At 40.0% G+C, this 17,333-nt stretch overlaps 1 long non-coding RNA gene across 1 annotated transcript in view; it reads right to left on the bottom strand.

Annotated features, from left to right (window-relative positions):
- Window positions 1–1,912: 1,912 nt before the first annotated feature.
- Window positions 1,913–17,333, bottom strand: part of LOC134485896 (uncharacterized) — a 56,168-nt gene continuing 40,747 nt past the window's right edge. The window contains exons 2-3 of the long non-coding RNA XR_010064222.1: window positions 3,302–3,364; window positions 1,913–2,570 (exon numbers count right to left, since the gene is read on the bottom strand). This is a non-coding gene — a long non-coding RNA (uncharacterized LOC134485896). The remainder of the gene's footprint in view (window positions 2,571–3,301; window positions 3,365–17,333) is intronic.

Below are 17,333 nucleotides of genomic sequence, written 5' to 3'. Positions count from 1 at the left end.
ACATTTCTGGAGCTATTTCTCTACCTTAGTCTGTCTGGACTTATGCATTGTTCTTACCTCATATGATATCCCTCTGGTCCTTTCCCTTAGCTGTCACTGTACTTTCCTCCCCTTCTGAAGAGGACTTCAGATTATTTCTCTTGTGCTTATAGCCTGGGGTTGAGTCCTGCCAGGTTGACAACTATTTCTTTTCAGTTTTGCATCAGTCACTTTAACAAAGCAAATGTTTTCTGGCTTAGACATTACATTAGCTCTGACATCTACAACATAGACTTTGCCTATCCATGGAAAATCCATGGATAGACATGTTATATTTTGCTATGTCTTTAAATGTAGGTCGAATTCTGCCACCAAGTATTTCTATAGAGTCCAACTCAACCTTTTCCCATGTGCCAATTTATTGATCCATCAATGAAGTTAAATGGTGGGTTGAATAATAATAGTTGAAGATTATCGTCCCCAACCCAAATTAGGTCACTGGGAATCTTAACCTCATGATTTCCCCACAATGGTAAGGAAGTAAATAATATGCATGAAACATTTAGGCCACAATCTGGCTTAAACATTTTCTAGATGGGCATAAGAACACACACACACACACACACACACACACACACACACACACACACACACACACACAATTAGGAGAAATGTCTGATTCACTATGTCGACTAATGTATGTGGTGAATCAGTGGCTATGAACTGTTTCTAGAAAATGTGTTAAGTATGCAGACCAACACAGTCTCCTTTAGAAAAACAAGCCCAGTGTTATCTGTAGGATCTCATTCTTGTTCCATTCACAAATACTTTTAAACAACTCCTTCAACCTCTACCCAAAGATAAATGTAACTCAACCATGTATAAGACTCAATTCCAATTACATGTTATTCCCATTATAATGCAAGGGAACTGCAGTCTCTGAGCAGCAAAACATGGATTGGAGAACTGATGGTTTCAGCTGTTCCAGGAGTGCCAACAGTGTCCTCATGGCACCTCATTGCATCTGGTTTTCTGCTTGTGTATCAGGGAGCCTCTAAGGAATCATGAAGTCTTGCTGGTTCCTCAGAGTACCTGAAAACCGGGGAATAGACTCTAAACTTGTTTTCACTTGAGTTGTTGAGCAGGTTTCCCTCCCATGATGACCTAAGCTGATTGTTCTCCAGCCAGGTTTTAATGTTTTAGCTTTCCCTAAAATATATGTGGGCTTTCCTTTTCATAGCAACTCTTTTCTTTTATTGTCTGAGTCCAAGGTGTGCTGGTTCAATTCTATCAACTTTCCCAGAGTCACTTGGGAAAAGGGAACCTCTGAAGAATTGTCTTATCTGAGTGGCCGCTAGGCAAGTCTGAGGGGGATATTTGTTGATTAATGATTGATGTAGGATGGGACAGCCCATTGTTGATGGTACCATTCCTAGACAGGTAGTTCTAGGCTGTATGAGAAAAGTAGCTGGCAAGCCAGAGGGAGCAAGGCAGGAAACAGCATTCCTCCATGGTTTCTGCTTCAGTTCCTGCCTTAAGTTCTAACATTGGCTGCCCTAGATAATAGCCTCTAACCTGTAAGGGGAAATAAATCCCCCCAAGCTATTTTTATCAGTATTTTATCACAACAGGTGCAGCAACAACAGAGCCAAACCAGTACACAAGGCTAAGAAATTAAAAAAAAACAGAAATAAACCCCTGATCTCCCTTTCTCTCCTTCCCATATCCCTGATCCTCATTCTTCTGTTCCTCTCTTCCTCTCTGTCCTTCTCCTCCCCCTCCCTTGACTTCAACTCCCTCCTCCTTCTTCATGTTTCTCCTTCTCCTTCTCTTCTGTCTTCCTCCATTTCCTTCTTAAGGTTTAGATGCTTTGCCACTAAACTGGTGGTAGGGCCAGATGTTAAGATATATCAATACATGCAGTGGGCAATAATTTAGTCTTGACCATTTTAGGTTTTACTAGGTAAACTATTCTATTTCATTTTCCTACATTTCACCCTTTTCCCTTTAATATTATACATTTTCTAAAACAATTTTTCTTCCATCTCCAAGTACATTCTTTGGCAGCTGGCCATGTTAAAGTGAGAATCAGGAATTTAATCTACTAGGTTGTGCAGCATATCATAAAAATGTTCTGGAGTAAATCGATCAGTCATTTAAAATTAACGTGTAAAAACATTCCATTATGTGGTATGTTTTAAAAGACCATAAAAAGGCATAATGAAACTCACTATGCAATCATCAGATCAGGGCATTGCTGGGTCATGAACTTAAATGTCTTCTTTCACCCAACTGCCAAATTACAATATTTCATTTTTACATATAAATTAAATTAGGACAGCTAGACAAATGTCCAGACTTTCCATTCTCTATTTATATAGATCTTAATGTTTTCGGTCCGACTCTAAAATATAGAATTTATCATCTATTTTGAGGGCTGGAGAGGTGAGTCAGGCGTTACAAGTACTTGCTGCTCTTTCAGAGGACCAGCCTTAGTTTCCAGTGTCCACGTGGCAGCTCACAACCACTTGTATCCCTTGTTCCAGGAGACCCAATGTCCTCTTCTGGCTGCTATGGACTCCCATGTGAACCTGGTAAAGATAAAGTCACACAGACTTGCACAATTACACACAGTTTTTTTTAATCTTAGAACTTAGCAATTGGGTTTATTTTACTATTTTAATTTTATATAACATTAATTTAATTTTATATAAACATTATATATAAACATCTCTGCAAACGTATCTCACAGAAATGTTTTGGTACTCAGTTTATTAGGAAAAGTTTTGTAAGACAGTAGCAATAAATTTAAAAGTATGGTTCAATCTATGTGGGAAATAAGAAATGTTGTAGGAAGGAAGACTAAGGTTTTGGACTTTTTGTTAACCATTATAATCATGGGTGTCTTGTATAATAGTCCAGCATCTAATGTGAACCTTCATCAGAACTGAAATGGGATATACGATGATAATTTTGAATTTAAATATTCAATCTGTGGTGATAGATCATCAGAATTCCTTTTAATATGCTGTCCGAATAGATTTCACTAACATGACATATGGTTTGTGGTCAGTCACACCAGAAGGCAGTGACACAGTTGAACCAGACATTTGTATCTTAGCCTGTGATTTTATAGCATGCTCATTAACTTCTTTTCATAAGTAACTGATATCAAAGGCTTAATGCATTCATGCTATCTGTATTTCAACAGCATTGACTCTTCCCATAGTGAACGTAGGTAAAGCAGGTTGGAGAGCAAAGACTCTTGCCAGATGATGAAGCTGTAGAACAGGCTTGTAGACATAGAAACAGTCACACTCACATTTTCTGCACAGGGTAGACATGTGCCCTTCTGTGGGCATCACCTGCTCAGCACCAGGAAAACCTGTCAGAAGTCATCGGACATGGAAAGAACATTAGATGTCATAGAATGTATCTTCCTTGATTTCTAGACACATGGGTTAAAAGGCTTACAGAAGTGCCAGAATGAGCCAAGCTACATTGGTCTCCACTCCCTGACTCCTATCTCCCTTTCTTTCCTAATTCTTCTGGGACTAAGACATATCTTTTCATAATTCTTCATATAATCACCCTTTACATTGAATGTTAAGACAGAAAGGCAATGAACTCAGTTCATCCTCTGAATATTAATTTAGCTAAAGTATTCCTTATGGTAAGGATTATAAAAATCCTATACTCCATACACTTCTAATAGTAGACTGAAAGACACGCTCACTATACCCCAGTCTTTCCCCTAACCCATTGTTACACATTTACTTTGCATAAATAAAATTGCATTACTGCCACTTCTTGTGTTCTTTCTGTAAACAGTGAGCTATGTGAAGTCTGTTATCATTTTTATAAGAAATTATAGTCTCAAGCCCCCAGCGCAATTCATGGTACAATGTAGCTCTGGTAAATGGATGTCAGGTAATGGCCTTGATTTGTATTTTTGATCTGTGTATTTACTAGGTAATCTAAGTTTTCAGTGGGTAATTACCAACATTCAGATGGTCCCTGTAGACCTACCTAACGAGGTACAAGACTGACTTCTCAAAGAAGTAAGCTGTACAGTTCAGAGTAAATATTGCTGTGTAAAGCTTTGTATGTGACAACTTTTCATAGTCACAACACAATGCCTGGGATAGTTTAATGGAGTGGCCATTTATGTTAGTTCATGGATTCAGAATCCTCAGGCCAAAAGTAGTTACTTATATTGCACATGGGCTGTCACAGTGGGGAGCATGTGACAAGGCAAATGGTTCATTTCATACTACATAGGAATCAAAGAGAGCAGAAAGGTCTGGAAACAAGTTATACACTTCTCAGGCATTTCCCCAGGGCCTATTCTGTGAATGAGTCTGATCTCTTAAAAGTAAGCTTAGCTATTAACTAACTCAATGGTTCATCCACTGCTATCTTTATCATCATTTTGACCCAGTCATATTTTAATTGCCTCCAGGCTGAGCCTTTAATATAAGAAGTCTTTTGGACATGAGACCTCCTCCAAAACAGAGGAACCAAGAAAAAGACCATAGCCCTAAAAATGCATTGTAAGACTAAAGTGTGATCCTCCTGCCTCCACCTCTTTAGTATATCCTACTAGTGTGTGCCACTACCTAGATCCTGTAGATGACAGTGAATATTATTATTTACCTCAGTTGACATAGCATGAAGCTGTCTTCTAAATATTTATGTTTATGCCTACAGACAAATGATATCTTTAGCCTTAATCAAAGAACCATTTCTTTTTCTTCAGCAGGGGTGAATGTAGAGACACTTGGCTGTCCTCGGTGCTGAGAATAAGTGATGGGTGAGTGCTTAGCACTAAACAAGACACTTACATGGTTCTTTCTAAGGCTCTAAGACACTGTAGAGAAAGAACAGAAAGAATATGAGTCATTGAAAGATGATAGTGATGTGCCTTCTGGACAAGATACAATCATTACAGATGAAAACTCAGAGTAGATGCAGATACCCACACCAAGTTCTGCAGGAGAACAGGCCTATCAACAGATGTGGATGGAGGGGGCCTTCCCCTCAATGCTGAACTATTCACTTCTGGTATACTCAGGGAGAAGAGGAGTAGTTTTCAATACTTGTATACTACTTACTGATAAGAAAGGGTGAGGGGATAGAGAGAGTAATCAGCATGCATTATATATATATATATATATATGTGTGTGTGTGTGTGTGTGTGTGTGTGTGTGTGTGTGTGTGTGTGTGTGTGAAAATGCCAAAGAACAAACTGGAAGAATGTGAAACAAAGGATTGGAATGGGACATAGTGCTTGATTGTACCTGACTATTGCAGAGAACAGAACTGGCTCGTTTATATGTTCTGATCACCAGTCCCATGCTCTAGACTTTCTGGGTCAGTAGTGTAACTGGCTAAAACATTATATTTTTAATACCAACTTCTTTTTTGCCATGATTAAAATCAACAGCTGAAGAGGTAAGACTAAGCTGAAAGGCCACAGAAAGTCAACAGACTTTAACAGACATGGGAGAGGCTTTTCAAGATTTAGACATCTTTCCATCCTCACATATCTTCCATCAAATGAATATATACATATATGTATATATATTCTATCTATCTATCTATCTATCTATCTATCTATCTATCTATCTATCTATCTTGATTACTGATGTGGGAGGGCCCAGCTCACTCTGGGCAATGCTACCCCTGGGATGGTGGTCCTGAGTGCTATAAGAAATCAGAGAAAGTAAGCCATGAAGAAAAAGCCAGCCATCAAGCAGCATTCTTCTATAATTCCTGTATCAGTTCCTGCCTCTAGGTCCCTGCCTTGAGTTCCTGTCCCCAGTTTCCTTCAGTGATGCACTGTGATATGAGGAACAGTAAGGTGAAGTAAACCATTTCTTCCTTGAGTTGCTTTTGAACTTTGTGTTTTATCACAGCAATAGAAAAGCTAAGACAACATATTTTCAAAATGTTGTTTATTTTGTGTGTACAAGTGTTTTGTCAGTTGCCTACAGAGGCCAGAAAAGGACATCTGATCCTTTGGAAGTGGAATTATAGTCAGCTGTTATCTGCCATGTGAGTGTTGGAAGAGAGAACTTGTCCTCTGCAAAGGCACGTCTACCATGTGAACTACAGTGAACCAAGGAATGCGGCCTCACTAGAGTTTCCTGATGCCTTGATCTTGCATATGCAGTATCTAGCACTCTTGAAAAGTAAAGTACAAGTCATCAAGTGTATATTTTATTACAATAGCATAAGTACACTAAGAAAATCAGTAGCATGTATTTGTTTTCAGTGCAACTAAAAGAAAAAATGCTACATCTTAATCAACTCCATGAGATGTTAAAATTTGGTATATATCAGTGTGTGTGTGTGTGTGTGTGTGTGTGTGTGTGTGTGTGCATGTGTGTGTGTGTGTGTAGGAGGTGGTTCTTCAAATGAATACATTTCTGGATTCTCTTCAGCATATATCTGTAGTATTAATTACTAGCTGCTATGATGTTATGCCTTTTCCTTATCATCTTCTCTTTCTACAGTAGAGTTTAGGGATCAGTTTGGTTTATTGTATTGTCTAGCTTCTCATTCCTTTCTCCCATTCTTTTTTGTCTTCCACTACTCTACCTTTTCCCCTACTCCTTTATTTGCAGCTACATTCCATCTGCTTTTCAGTTGTGTGAAGGTATAAAGCATATTTCTAGACATGAAATATAGATAAAAATGAGTAGATTGACTATAAGTGTGGCTATAATCCTGGTCTGTTGTATAAAAAAATGTCTTTGCAACTCTTTTTCCTTTTCTTGTCTCTTCATCTTTGGGAAGACATTTTTGTCTTTAAATGATAAGAGATAAATGAAGACCCCCCACAATCCCTCCTGCCACAGGGTTTTGATGAGTTTTGATGAGAGAAATTCTCATTGATTAAAACCATTTAAACTGGGATGCTTTATTTTGTTATACCAGCTAGCTTATGATGAAAACCTGCTCTATTTGAAGTAGCTGTACTTCAAATATGCCTGATTCTAATCTATTAATGACACATAATGATGGGAACTTAATGACCAACAGATTTGTGAGAGGAGAGACTCCTTTTAGTTTGTATGTAAAGAATGTTCGTGAGAGGCAGTATTTGTACTTCCTCTCCATTTCTGGACATTTCTATCTACAAATGAAATGAACCATCATGTGCACTGCTCAAAGGTCTTTCTTTTCTCAGTTGCTATCTGGCATGTAATAAGAAAGGGATTACAGCTAAAATTATCCAGTTTCCCTTGTGCCTGCATCTTGTTTTCTGTTGGTTATAGGGTGCCATTTATGAGACTATAGGTCTATGCTATTAGAGAGAGGACAATGCAACAGGAATAGGGAACACAACTTTGGTGTCCTCTTTCAGGGCCTATTCTGTCCCTGTCACCACTAAATGAACAGTATATCAGAACACATGGTAATTTCACCTTTACTGGACCAAGAAGCAGGCCAAAATTTTCTTGATAGAGAAATTATCTGCAGTGTCCAGTGACATCAAGCTCCATAACTTTGCCAGTTTTCTGAGCATGCTATAATGTATCCAAACTGCCACATTTGACCTTGCTTCTTTTTTAGGACTAGTGAAGATATTACTGTATTTCCATTGCTGGATCACATCACAGATGATTAGTACTCTATTAATGGAAATAGAGCAATAAATGACTTTTTTGAGTTCTGTTTATTGGATATATTTAATTTACATTTCTTTTTTTTTTGAGAAAACTTCAATTTTATTACATCTGTCAAACATGAGTTATGACATTCATGTCAAACATAGACAAAAGAACGTGTGGGTCCTGAAAGAGACTACAAAATAATTTCTCTTCTATCTTCAACTCTACTATAGTTTGTTTTGTTTTCCCTGTGGTGGATCTGTGAATTCAACTTTCTGGGTATTAAAGTATCAAGAACAATTTTTGCATTTCCAAAGAATGCAATATGTGTTACTTCTTTGAGGCAGTGTTTATACCCACTGATGATCAGCAAAATAGGAATTAGGTATAAGTAGTAAATTAACTTCAAGCATTGCCTTGACTGCTTTAGAAAAAGTGATGTTCTTTTTAATTTTTTTTTTTTTTAGGATTTTTTTTTTTATTAACTTGAGTATTTCTTATATACATTTCAAGTGTTATTCCCTTTCCCGGTTTCCGGGCAAACATCCCCATCCCCCCTCCCCTTCCTTATGGGTGTTCCCCTCCCAACCCTCCCCCCATTGCCGCCCTCCCCCCATAGTCTAGTTCACTGGGGGTTCAGACTTAGCAGGACCCAGGGCTTCCCCTTCCACTGGTGCTCTTACTAGGATATTCATTGCTACCTATGAGGTCAGAGTTCAGGGTCAGTCCATGTATAGTCTTTAGGTAGTGGCTTAGTCCCTGGAAGCTCTGGTTGCTTGGCATTGTTGTACTTTTGGGGTCTCGAGCCCCTTCAAGCTCTTCCAGTTCTTTCTCTGATTCCTTCAACGGGGGACCTATTCTCAGTTCAGTGGTTTGCTGCTGGCATTCGCCTCTGTATTTGCTGTATTCTGGCTGTGTCTCTCAGGAGCGATCTACATCCGGCTCCTGTCGGTCTGCACTTCTTTGCTTCATCCATCTTGTCTAATTGGGTGGCTGTATATGTATGGGCCACATGTGGGGCAGGCTCTGAACGGGTGTTCCTTCAGTCTCTGTTTTAATCTTTGCCTCTCTCTTCCCAGCTAGGGTATTCTTTTTCCTAATTTAAAGAAGGAGTGAAGCATTCACATTTTGACCATCCGTCTTGAGTTTCGTTTGTTCTAGGGATATAGGGTAATTCAAGCATTTGGGCTAATAGCCACTTATCAATGAGTGCATACCATGTATGTCTTTCTGTGATTGGGTTAGCTCACTCAGGATGATATTTTCCAGTTCCAACCATTTGCCTACGAATTTCATAAACTCGTTGTTTTTGATAGCTGAGTAATATTCCATTGTGTAGATGTACCACATTTTCTGTATCCATTCCTCTGTTGAAGGGCATCTGGGTTCTTTCCATTTTCTGGCTATTATAAATAAGGCTGCAATGAACATAGTGGAGCACGTGTCTCTTTTATATGTTGAGGCATCTTTTGGGTATATGCCCAAGAGAGGTATAGCTGGATCCTCAGGCAGTTCAATGTCCAATTTTCTGAGGAACCTCCAGACTGATTTCCAGAATGGTTGTACCAGTCTGCAATCCCACCAACAATGGAGGAGTGTTCCTCTTTCTCAACATCCTCACCAGCATCTGCTGTCACCTGAGTTTTTGATCTTAGCCATTCTCACTGGTGTGAGGTGAAATCTCAGGGTTGTTTTGATTTGCATTTCCCTTATGACTAAAGATGTTGAACATTTCTTTAGGTGTTTCTCAGCCATTCGGCATTCCTCAGCTGTGAATTCTTTGTTTAGCTCTGAACCCCATTTTTTAATAGGGTTATTTGTCTCCCTGCGGTCTAACTTCTTGAGTTCTTTGTATATTTTGGATATAAGGCCTCTATCTGTTGTAGGATTGGTAAAGATCTTTTCCCAATCTGTTGGTTGCCGTTTTGTCCTAACCACAGTGTCCTTTGCCTTACAGAAGCTTTGCAGTTTTATGAGATCCCATTTGTCGATTCTTGATCTTAGAGCATAAGCCATTGGTGTTTTGTTCAGGAAATTTTTTCCAGTGCCCATGTGTTCCAGATGCTTCCCTAGTTTTTCTTCTATTAGTTTGAGTGTGTCTGGTTTGATGTGGAGGTCCTTGATCCACTTGGACTTAAGCTTTGTACAGGGTGATAAGGATGGATCGATCTGCATTCTTCTACATGTTGCCCTCCAGTTGAACCAGCACCATTTGCTGAAAATGCTATCTTTTTTCCATTGGATGGTTTTGGCTCCTTTGTCAAAAATCAAGTGACCATAGGTGTGTGGGTTCATTTCTGGGTCTTCAATTCTATTCCATTGGTCTATCTGTCCGTCTCTGTACCAATACCATGCAGTTTTTATCACTATTGCTCTGTAATACTGCTTGAGTTCAGGGATAGTGATTCCCACTGAAGTCCTTTTATTGTTGAGGATAGTTTTAGCTATCCTGGGTTTTTTGTTATTCCAGATGAATTTGCAAATTGTTCTGTCTAACTCTTTGAAGAATTGGATTGGTATTTTGATGGGGATTGCATTGAATCTGTAGATCGCTTTTGGTAAAATGGCCATTTTTACTATATTAATCCTGCCAATCCATGAGCATGGGAGATCTTTCCATCTTCTGAGGTCTTCTTCAATTTCTTTCCTCAGTGTCTTGAAGTTCTTATTGTACAGATCTTTTACTTGCTTGGTTAAAGTCACACCGAGGTACTTTATATTATTTGGGTCTATTATGAAGGGTGTCGTTTCCCTAATTTCTTTCTCGGCTTGTTTCTCTTTTGTATAGAGGAAGGCAACTGATTTATTTGAGTTAATTTTATACCCAGCCACTTTGCTGAAGTTGTTTATCAGCTTTAGTAGTTCTCTGGTGGAACTTTTGGGATCACTTAAATATACTATCATGTCATCTGCAAATAGTGATATTTTGACCTCTTCTTTTCCGATCTGTATCCCCTTGATCTCCTTTTGTTGTCTGATTGCTCTGGCTAGAACTCCAAGAACTATATTGAATAAGGAGGGAGAGAGTGGGCAGCCTTGTCTAGTCCCTGATTTTAGTGGGATTGCTTCAAGTTTCTCTCCATTTAGTTTAATGTTAGCAACTGGTTTGCTGTATATGGCTTTTACTATGTTTAGGTATGGGCCTTGAATTCCTATTCTTTCCAGGACTTTTATCATGAAGGGGTGTTGAATTTTGTCAAATGCTTTCTCAGCATCTAATGAAATGATCATGTGGTTCTGTTCTTTCAGTTTGTTTATATAATGGATCACGTTGATGGTTTTCCGTATATTAAACCATCCCTGCATGCCTGGGATGAAGCCTACTTGATCATGGTGGATGATTGTTTTGATGTGCTCTTGAATTCGGTTTGCCAGAATTTTATTGAGTATTTTTGCGTCGATATTCATAAGGGAAATTGGTCTAAAGTTCTCTTTCTTTGTTGTGTCTTTGTGTGGTTTAGGTATAAGAGTAATTGTGGCTTCGTAGAAGGAATTCGGTAGGGCTCCATCTGTTTCAATTTTGTGGAATAGTTTGGATAATATTGGTATGAGGTCTTCTATGAAGGTTTGATAGAATTCTGCACTAAACCCGTCTGGACCTGGGCTCTTTTTGGTTGGGAGACCTTTAATGACTGCTTCTATTTCCTTAGGAGTTATGGGGTTGTTTAACTGGTTTATCTGTTCCTGATTTAACTTCGATACCTGGTATCTGTCTAGGAAATTGTCCATTTCCTGAAGATTTTCAAGTTTTGTTGAATATAGGTTTTTATAGTAAGATCTGATGATTTTTTGAATTTCCTCTGAATCTGTAGTTATGTCTCCCTTTTCGTTTCTGATTTTGTTAATTTGGACGCACTCTCTGTGTCCTCTCGTTAGTCTGGCTAAGGGTTTATCTATCTTGTTGATTTTCTCAAAGAACCAACTTTTGGTTCTGTTGATTCTTTCTATGGTCCTTTTTGTTTCTACTTGGTTGATTTCAGCTCTGAGTTTGATTATTTCCTGCCTTCTACTCCTCCTGGGTGTATTTGCTTCTTTTTGTTCTAGAGCTTTTAGGTGTGCTGTCACGCTGCTGACATATGCTCTTTCCTGTTTCTTTCTGCAGGCACTCAGCGCTATGAGTTTTCCTCTTAGCACAGCTTTCATTGTGTCCCATAAGTTTGGGTATGTTGTATCTTCATTTTCATTAAATTCTAAAAAGTTTTTAATTTCTTTCTTTATTTCTTCCTTGACCAGGTTATCATTGAGTAGAGCATTGTTCAATTTCCACGTATATGTGGGCATTCTTCCCTTATTGTTATTGAAGACCAGTTTTAGGCCGTGGTGGTCCGATAGCACGCATGGGATTATTTCTATCTTTCTGTACCTGTTGAGGCCCGTTTTTTGACCAATTATATGGTCAATTTTGGAGAAAGTACCATGAGGAGCTGAGAAGAAGGTATATCCTTTTGCTTTAGGATAGAATGTTCTATAAATATCCGTTAAGTCCATTTGGCTCATGACTTCTCTTAGTCTGTCTACATCTCTGTTTAATTTCTGTTTCCATGATCTGTCCATTGATGAGAGTGGGGTGTTGAAATCTCCCACTATTATTGTGTGAGGTGCAATGTGTGTTTTGAGCTTTAGTAAGGTTTCTTTTACGTATGTAGGTGCCCTTGTATTTGGGGCATAGATATTTAGGATTGGGAGTTCATCTTGGTGGATTTTTCCTTTGATGAATATGAAGTGTCCTTCCTTATCTTTTTTGATGACTTTTAGTTGGAAATTGATTTTATTTGATATTAGAATGGCTACTCCAGCTTGCTTCTTCTGACCATTTGCTTGGAAAGTTGTTTTCCAGCCTTTCACTCTGAGGTAGTGTCTGTCTTTGTCTCTGAGGTGTGTTTCCTGTAGGCAGCAGAATGCACGGTCCTCGTTGCATATCCAGTTTGTTAATCTATGTCTTTTTATTGGGGAGTTGAGGCCATTGATATTGAGAGATATTAAGGAATAGTGATTATTGCTTCCCGTTATATTCATATTTGGATGTGAGGTTATGTTTGTGTGCTTTCATTCTCTTTGTTTTGTTGCCAAGACGATTAGTTTCTTGCTTCTTCTAGGGTATAGCTTGCCTCCTTATGTTGGGCTTTACCATTTATTATCCTTTGTAGTGCTGGATTTGTAGAAAGATATTGTGTAAATTTGGTTTTGTCATGGAATATCTTGGTTTCTCCATCAATGTTAATTGAGAGTTTTGCTGGATACAGTAACCTGGGCTGGCATTTGTGTTATCTTAGGGTCTGTATGACATCAGTCCAGGATCTTCTGGCCTTCATAGTTTCTTGCGAGAAGTCTGGTGTGATTCTGATAGGTCTCCCTTTATATGTTACTTGATCTTTTTCCCTTACTGCTTTTAATATTCTTCCTTTATTTTTTGCGTTTGGTGTTTTGACAATTATGTGACGGGAGGTGTTTCTTTTCTGGTCCAATCTATTTGGAGTTCTGTAGGCTTCTTGTATGTCTATGGGTATCTCTTTTTTTTACGTTAGGGAAGTTTTCTTCTATGATTTTGTTGAAGATATTTACTGGTCCTTTGAGCTGGGAGTCTTCACTCTCTTCTATACCTATTATCCTTAGGTTTGATCTTCTCATTGAGTCCTGGATTTCCTGTATGTTTTGGACCAGTAGCTTTTTCCGCTTTACATTATCTTTGACAGTTGAGTCAATGATTTCTATGGAATCTTCTGCTCCTGAGATTCTCTCTTCCATCTCTTGTATTCTGTTGGTGAAGCTTGTATCTACAGCTCCTTGTCTCTTCTTTTGGTTTTCTATATCCAGGGTTGTTTCCATGTGTTCTTTCTTGATTGCTTCTATTTCCATTGTTAATTCCTTCAACTGTTTGATTGTGTTTTCCTGGAATTCTTTCAGGGATTTTTGTGTCTCCTCTCTATGGGCTTCTACTTGTTTATTTATGTTTTCCTGGAATTCTTTCAGGGATTTTTGCGATTCTTTCAGGCATTTTTGCGATTCCTCTCTGTAGGCTTCTACTTGTTCTCTAAGGGAGTTTTTCACGTCTTTCTTGAAGTCCTCCAGCATCATGATCAAAAATGATTTTGAAACTAGATCTTGCTTTTCTGGTGTGTTTGGATATTCCATGTTTGTTTTGATGGGAGAATTGGGTTCCGATGGTGCCATGTAGTCTTGGTTTCTGTTGCTTGGGTTCCTGCGCTTGCCTCTCGCCATCAGATTATCTCTAGTGTTACTTTGTTCTGCTATTTCTGACAGTGGCTAGACTGTCCTATAAGCCTGTGTGTCAGGAGTGCTGTAGACCTGTTTTCCTCTCTTTCAGCCAGTTATGGGGACAGAGTGTTCTGCTTTCGGGCGTGTAGTTTTTCCTCTCTACAGGTCTTCAGCTGTTCCTGTGGGCCTGTGTCTTGAGTTCACCAGGCAGCTTTCTTGCAGCAGAAAAGTTGGTCTTACCTGTGGTCCCGAGGCTCGAGTTCACTCGTGGGGTGCTGCCCAGGGGCTCTCTGCAGCGGCAGCAACCAGGAAGACCTGTGCCGCCCCTTCCGGGAGCTTCAGTGCACCAGGTTTCCAGATGGTCTTTGGCTTTTTCCTCTGGCGTCCGAGATGTGTGTGCAGAGAGCAGTGTCTTCTGGTTTCCCAGGCTTGTCTGCCTCTCTGAAGGTTCAGCTCTCCCTCCCACGGGATTTGGGTGCAGAGAACTGTTTATCCGGTCTGTTTCCTTCAGGTTCTGGTGATGTCTCAGGCACAGGGTTCCTGCCGCTCCTGGGCCCTCCCCCACGGGAGCCCAGAGGCCTTATACAGTTTCCTCTTGGGCCAGGGATGTGGGCAGGGGTGAGCAGTGTTGGTGGTCTCTTCCGCTCTGCAGCCTCAGGAGTGCCCACCTGACCAGGCGGTTGGGTCTCTCTCTCACAGGGTCTGGGGGCAGAGAGCTGCTGCGGGCCGGGATCCTCGGGTGTGGGACTTCTGGTCTAATTTACATTTCAAATGTCATCACCTTTCTCAGTTTCCTGTCCACAACCTCCTATCCCCTCCCCCTCCCCCTTCTTCTATGAGAGTGTTCCCCCATCCAGCCACCCATTCCTTCCCACCATCCCTCTTATTGGTGCCCAGCAAGGCCAACCTCTGCTACATATGCAGCTGGAGCCATAGGTCTATCCATGTGTACCCTTTGGATGGTGGTTTAGTCCCTGGAAGCTCTGGTTGGTTGGTGGTGTTGTTCTTTTAATCCTTTTCTAACTCCTCTAATGGGGACCCCGTTCTCAGTTCAATGGTTGGCTGCCAGCATCTGCCTCTGTATTTGTCATGCTCTGGCAGAACCTCACAGGAGACAGCTATATCAGGCTTCTGTCAGCATGCACGTCTTGGCATCAACAATATTGTCTGGGTTTGGTGGCTGTATGTATATGGGCTGGATCCCCAGGTGGGGCAGTCTCTGGATGGCCTTTCCTTCAGTCTCTGCTTTAAACTTTGTCTCCATATTTCCTCCTGTGAATATTTTTGTTTCCCTTTCTAAGAAGGACTGAAGAAGCATCTGCACTTTGGTTGTTGTTCTTCTTGAGCTTCATGTGGCCTGTGGATTGTATCTTGGGTATTCTGAGCTTTTGGGATACTATCTACTTTTCAGTGAGTGCATACCATGTCTTTTTTTTTTTTTTTTTTTTTTTTTGTGATTGGGTTACCTCACTCAGGATGATATTTTCTAGTTCCATCCATTTGCCGATGAATTTAATGAAATCATTGTTTTTAATAGCTGAGTAGTACTCCATTGTGTAAATATATCAAATTAAATGGAGAGAAACTTAAAGCAATCCCACTAAAATCTAGACAAGGATGCCCACTCTCTCCCAACCTATTCAATGTAGTACTCGAAGTCCTAGCAGAACAATCAGACAATAAAAAAAGGTCAAAGGGATACAAATTGGAAAGAAGAAGTCAAAATATCACTATTTGCAGATGATATGATAGTATAATTATGTGACCCCAAAAATTCCACCAGAGAACTCCTAAACCTAATAAACAACTTCAGCAAAGTGGCTTGTTATAAAGTTAACTCAAAGAAATTATTAGACTCCCTCTACTCAAAGGATAAACAGGCTGAGAAAGATTTTAGGGAAATGGCACCCTTCACAATAGTCACAAATAATACAAAATACCTCCATGTGACTCTAACCAAGCAAGTGAAAGATCTGTATGACAAGAACTTCAAGTCTCTGGAGGAAGAAATTGTAGAAGATCTCAGAAGATGGAAAGGTCTCCCATGCTCATGGATTGGCAGGATTAATATAATAAAAATGGCCGTCTTGCCAAAAGCAATCTATAGATTCAATACAATTCCCATCAAAATTTCAACTCAATTCTTCATAGAGTTAGAAAGAGCAATTTGCCAATTCATTTGGAATAACAAAAAACCCAGGATAGTGAAACTGTCCTCAACAATCAAAGGACTTCTGGGGGAATCACCATCCCTGACCTCAAGCTGTACTACAGAGCAATAGTGATAAAAACTGTATGGTATTGGTACAGAGACAGACAGGTAGATCAATGGAATAGAATTGAAGACCCAGAAATGAAGCCACACACCTTTGGTCACTTGATTTTTGACAAATGAGATAAAACCATTCAGTGGAAAAAGGATAGCATTTTCAACAAATGGTGCTGGTTCAACTGGAAGTCATCATGTAGAAGAATGCATTCTTATTGTCCTGTACAAAGCTCAAGTCCAAGTGGATCAAGGATCTCCATATAAAACCAGATACACTCAAACTAGTAGAAAAAAAGTGGGGAAGAGTCTCGAGCACATGGGCACTAGGGAAAATTTCCTGAACAAAACACTAAAATGGCTTATGTTCTAAGATCAAGAATCAACAAATGGGACTTCATAAAACTGCAAAGTTTCTGTAAGGCAAAGAACACTGTCATTAGGACAAAATGGCAACCAACAGATTGGTAAAAGAACTTTACCAATCCTACATCTGATCGAGGGCTAATATCCAAAATATACAAAGAACTCAAGAAGGTAGATTCCAGAGAATCAAATGATTTTTAAAAATGGGCTGCAGACTCATTGATAAGTGGCTATTAGCCCAAATGCTTGAATTACCCTAGATGCCTAGAGCAAATGAAACTCAAGACGGATGATCAAAATGTGAATGCTTCACTCCTTCTTTAAAAGGGGAACAAGAATACCCTTGGCAGGGAAGAGAGAGGCAAAGTTTAAAACAGAGACTGAAGGAACACCCATTCAGAGTCTGCCCCACATGTGGCCCATACATATATAGCCACCCAATTAGACAAGATGGATGAAGCAAAGAAGTGCAGACCGACAGGAGCCGGATGTAGATCGCTCCTAAGAGACACAGCCAGAATACAGCAAATACAGAGGCGAATGCCAGCAGCAAACCACTGAACTGAGAATAGGTCCCCCGTTGAAGGAATCAGAGAAAGAACTGGAAGAGCTTGAAGGGGCTCGAGACTCCATATGTACAACAATGCCAAGCAACCAGAGCTTCCAGGGACTAAGCCCCTACCCAAAGACTATACATGGACTGACCCTGGACTCTGACCTCATAGGTAGCAATGCATATCCTAGTAAGAGCACCAGTGGAAGGGGAAGCCCTGGGTCCTGCTAAGTCTGAACCCCCAGTGAACTAGACTATGGGGGGAGGGCGGCAATGGGGGGAGGGTTGGGAGGGGAACACCCATAAGGAAGGGGAGGGGGGAGGGGGATGTTTG

Source organism: Rattus norvegicus, chromosome 2, assembly GCF_036323735.1.
Source record: "Rattus norvegicus strain BN/NHsdMcwi chromosome 2, GRCr8, whole genome shotgun sequence".
Lineage (NCBI taxonomy): Eukaryota > Metazoa > Chordata > Mammalia > Rodentia > Muridae > Rattus > Rattus norvegicus.
Note: the sequence above shows the minus strand (reverse complement) of the source record. Positions and strands in the feature narration are given on the sequence as shown.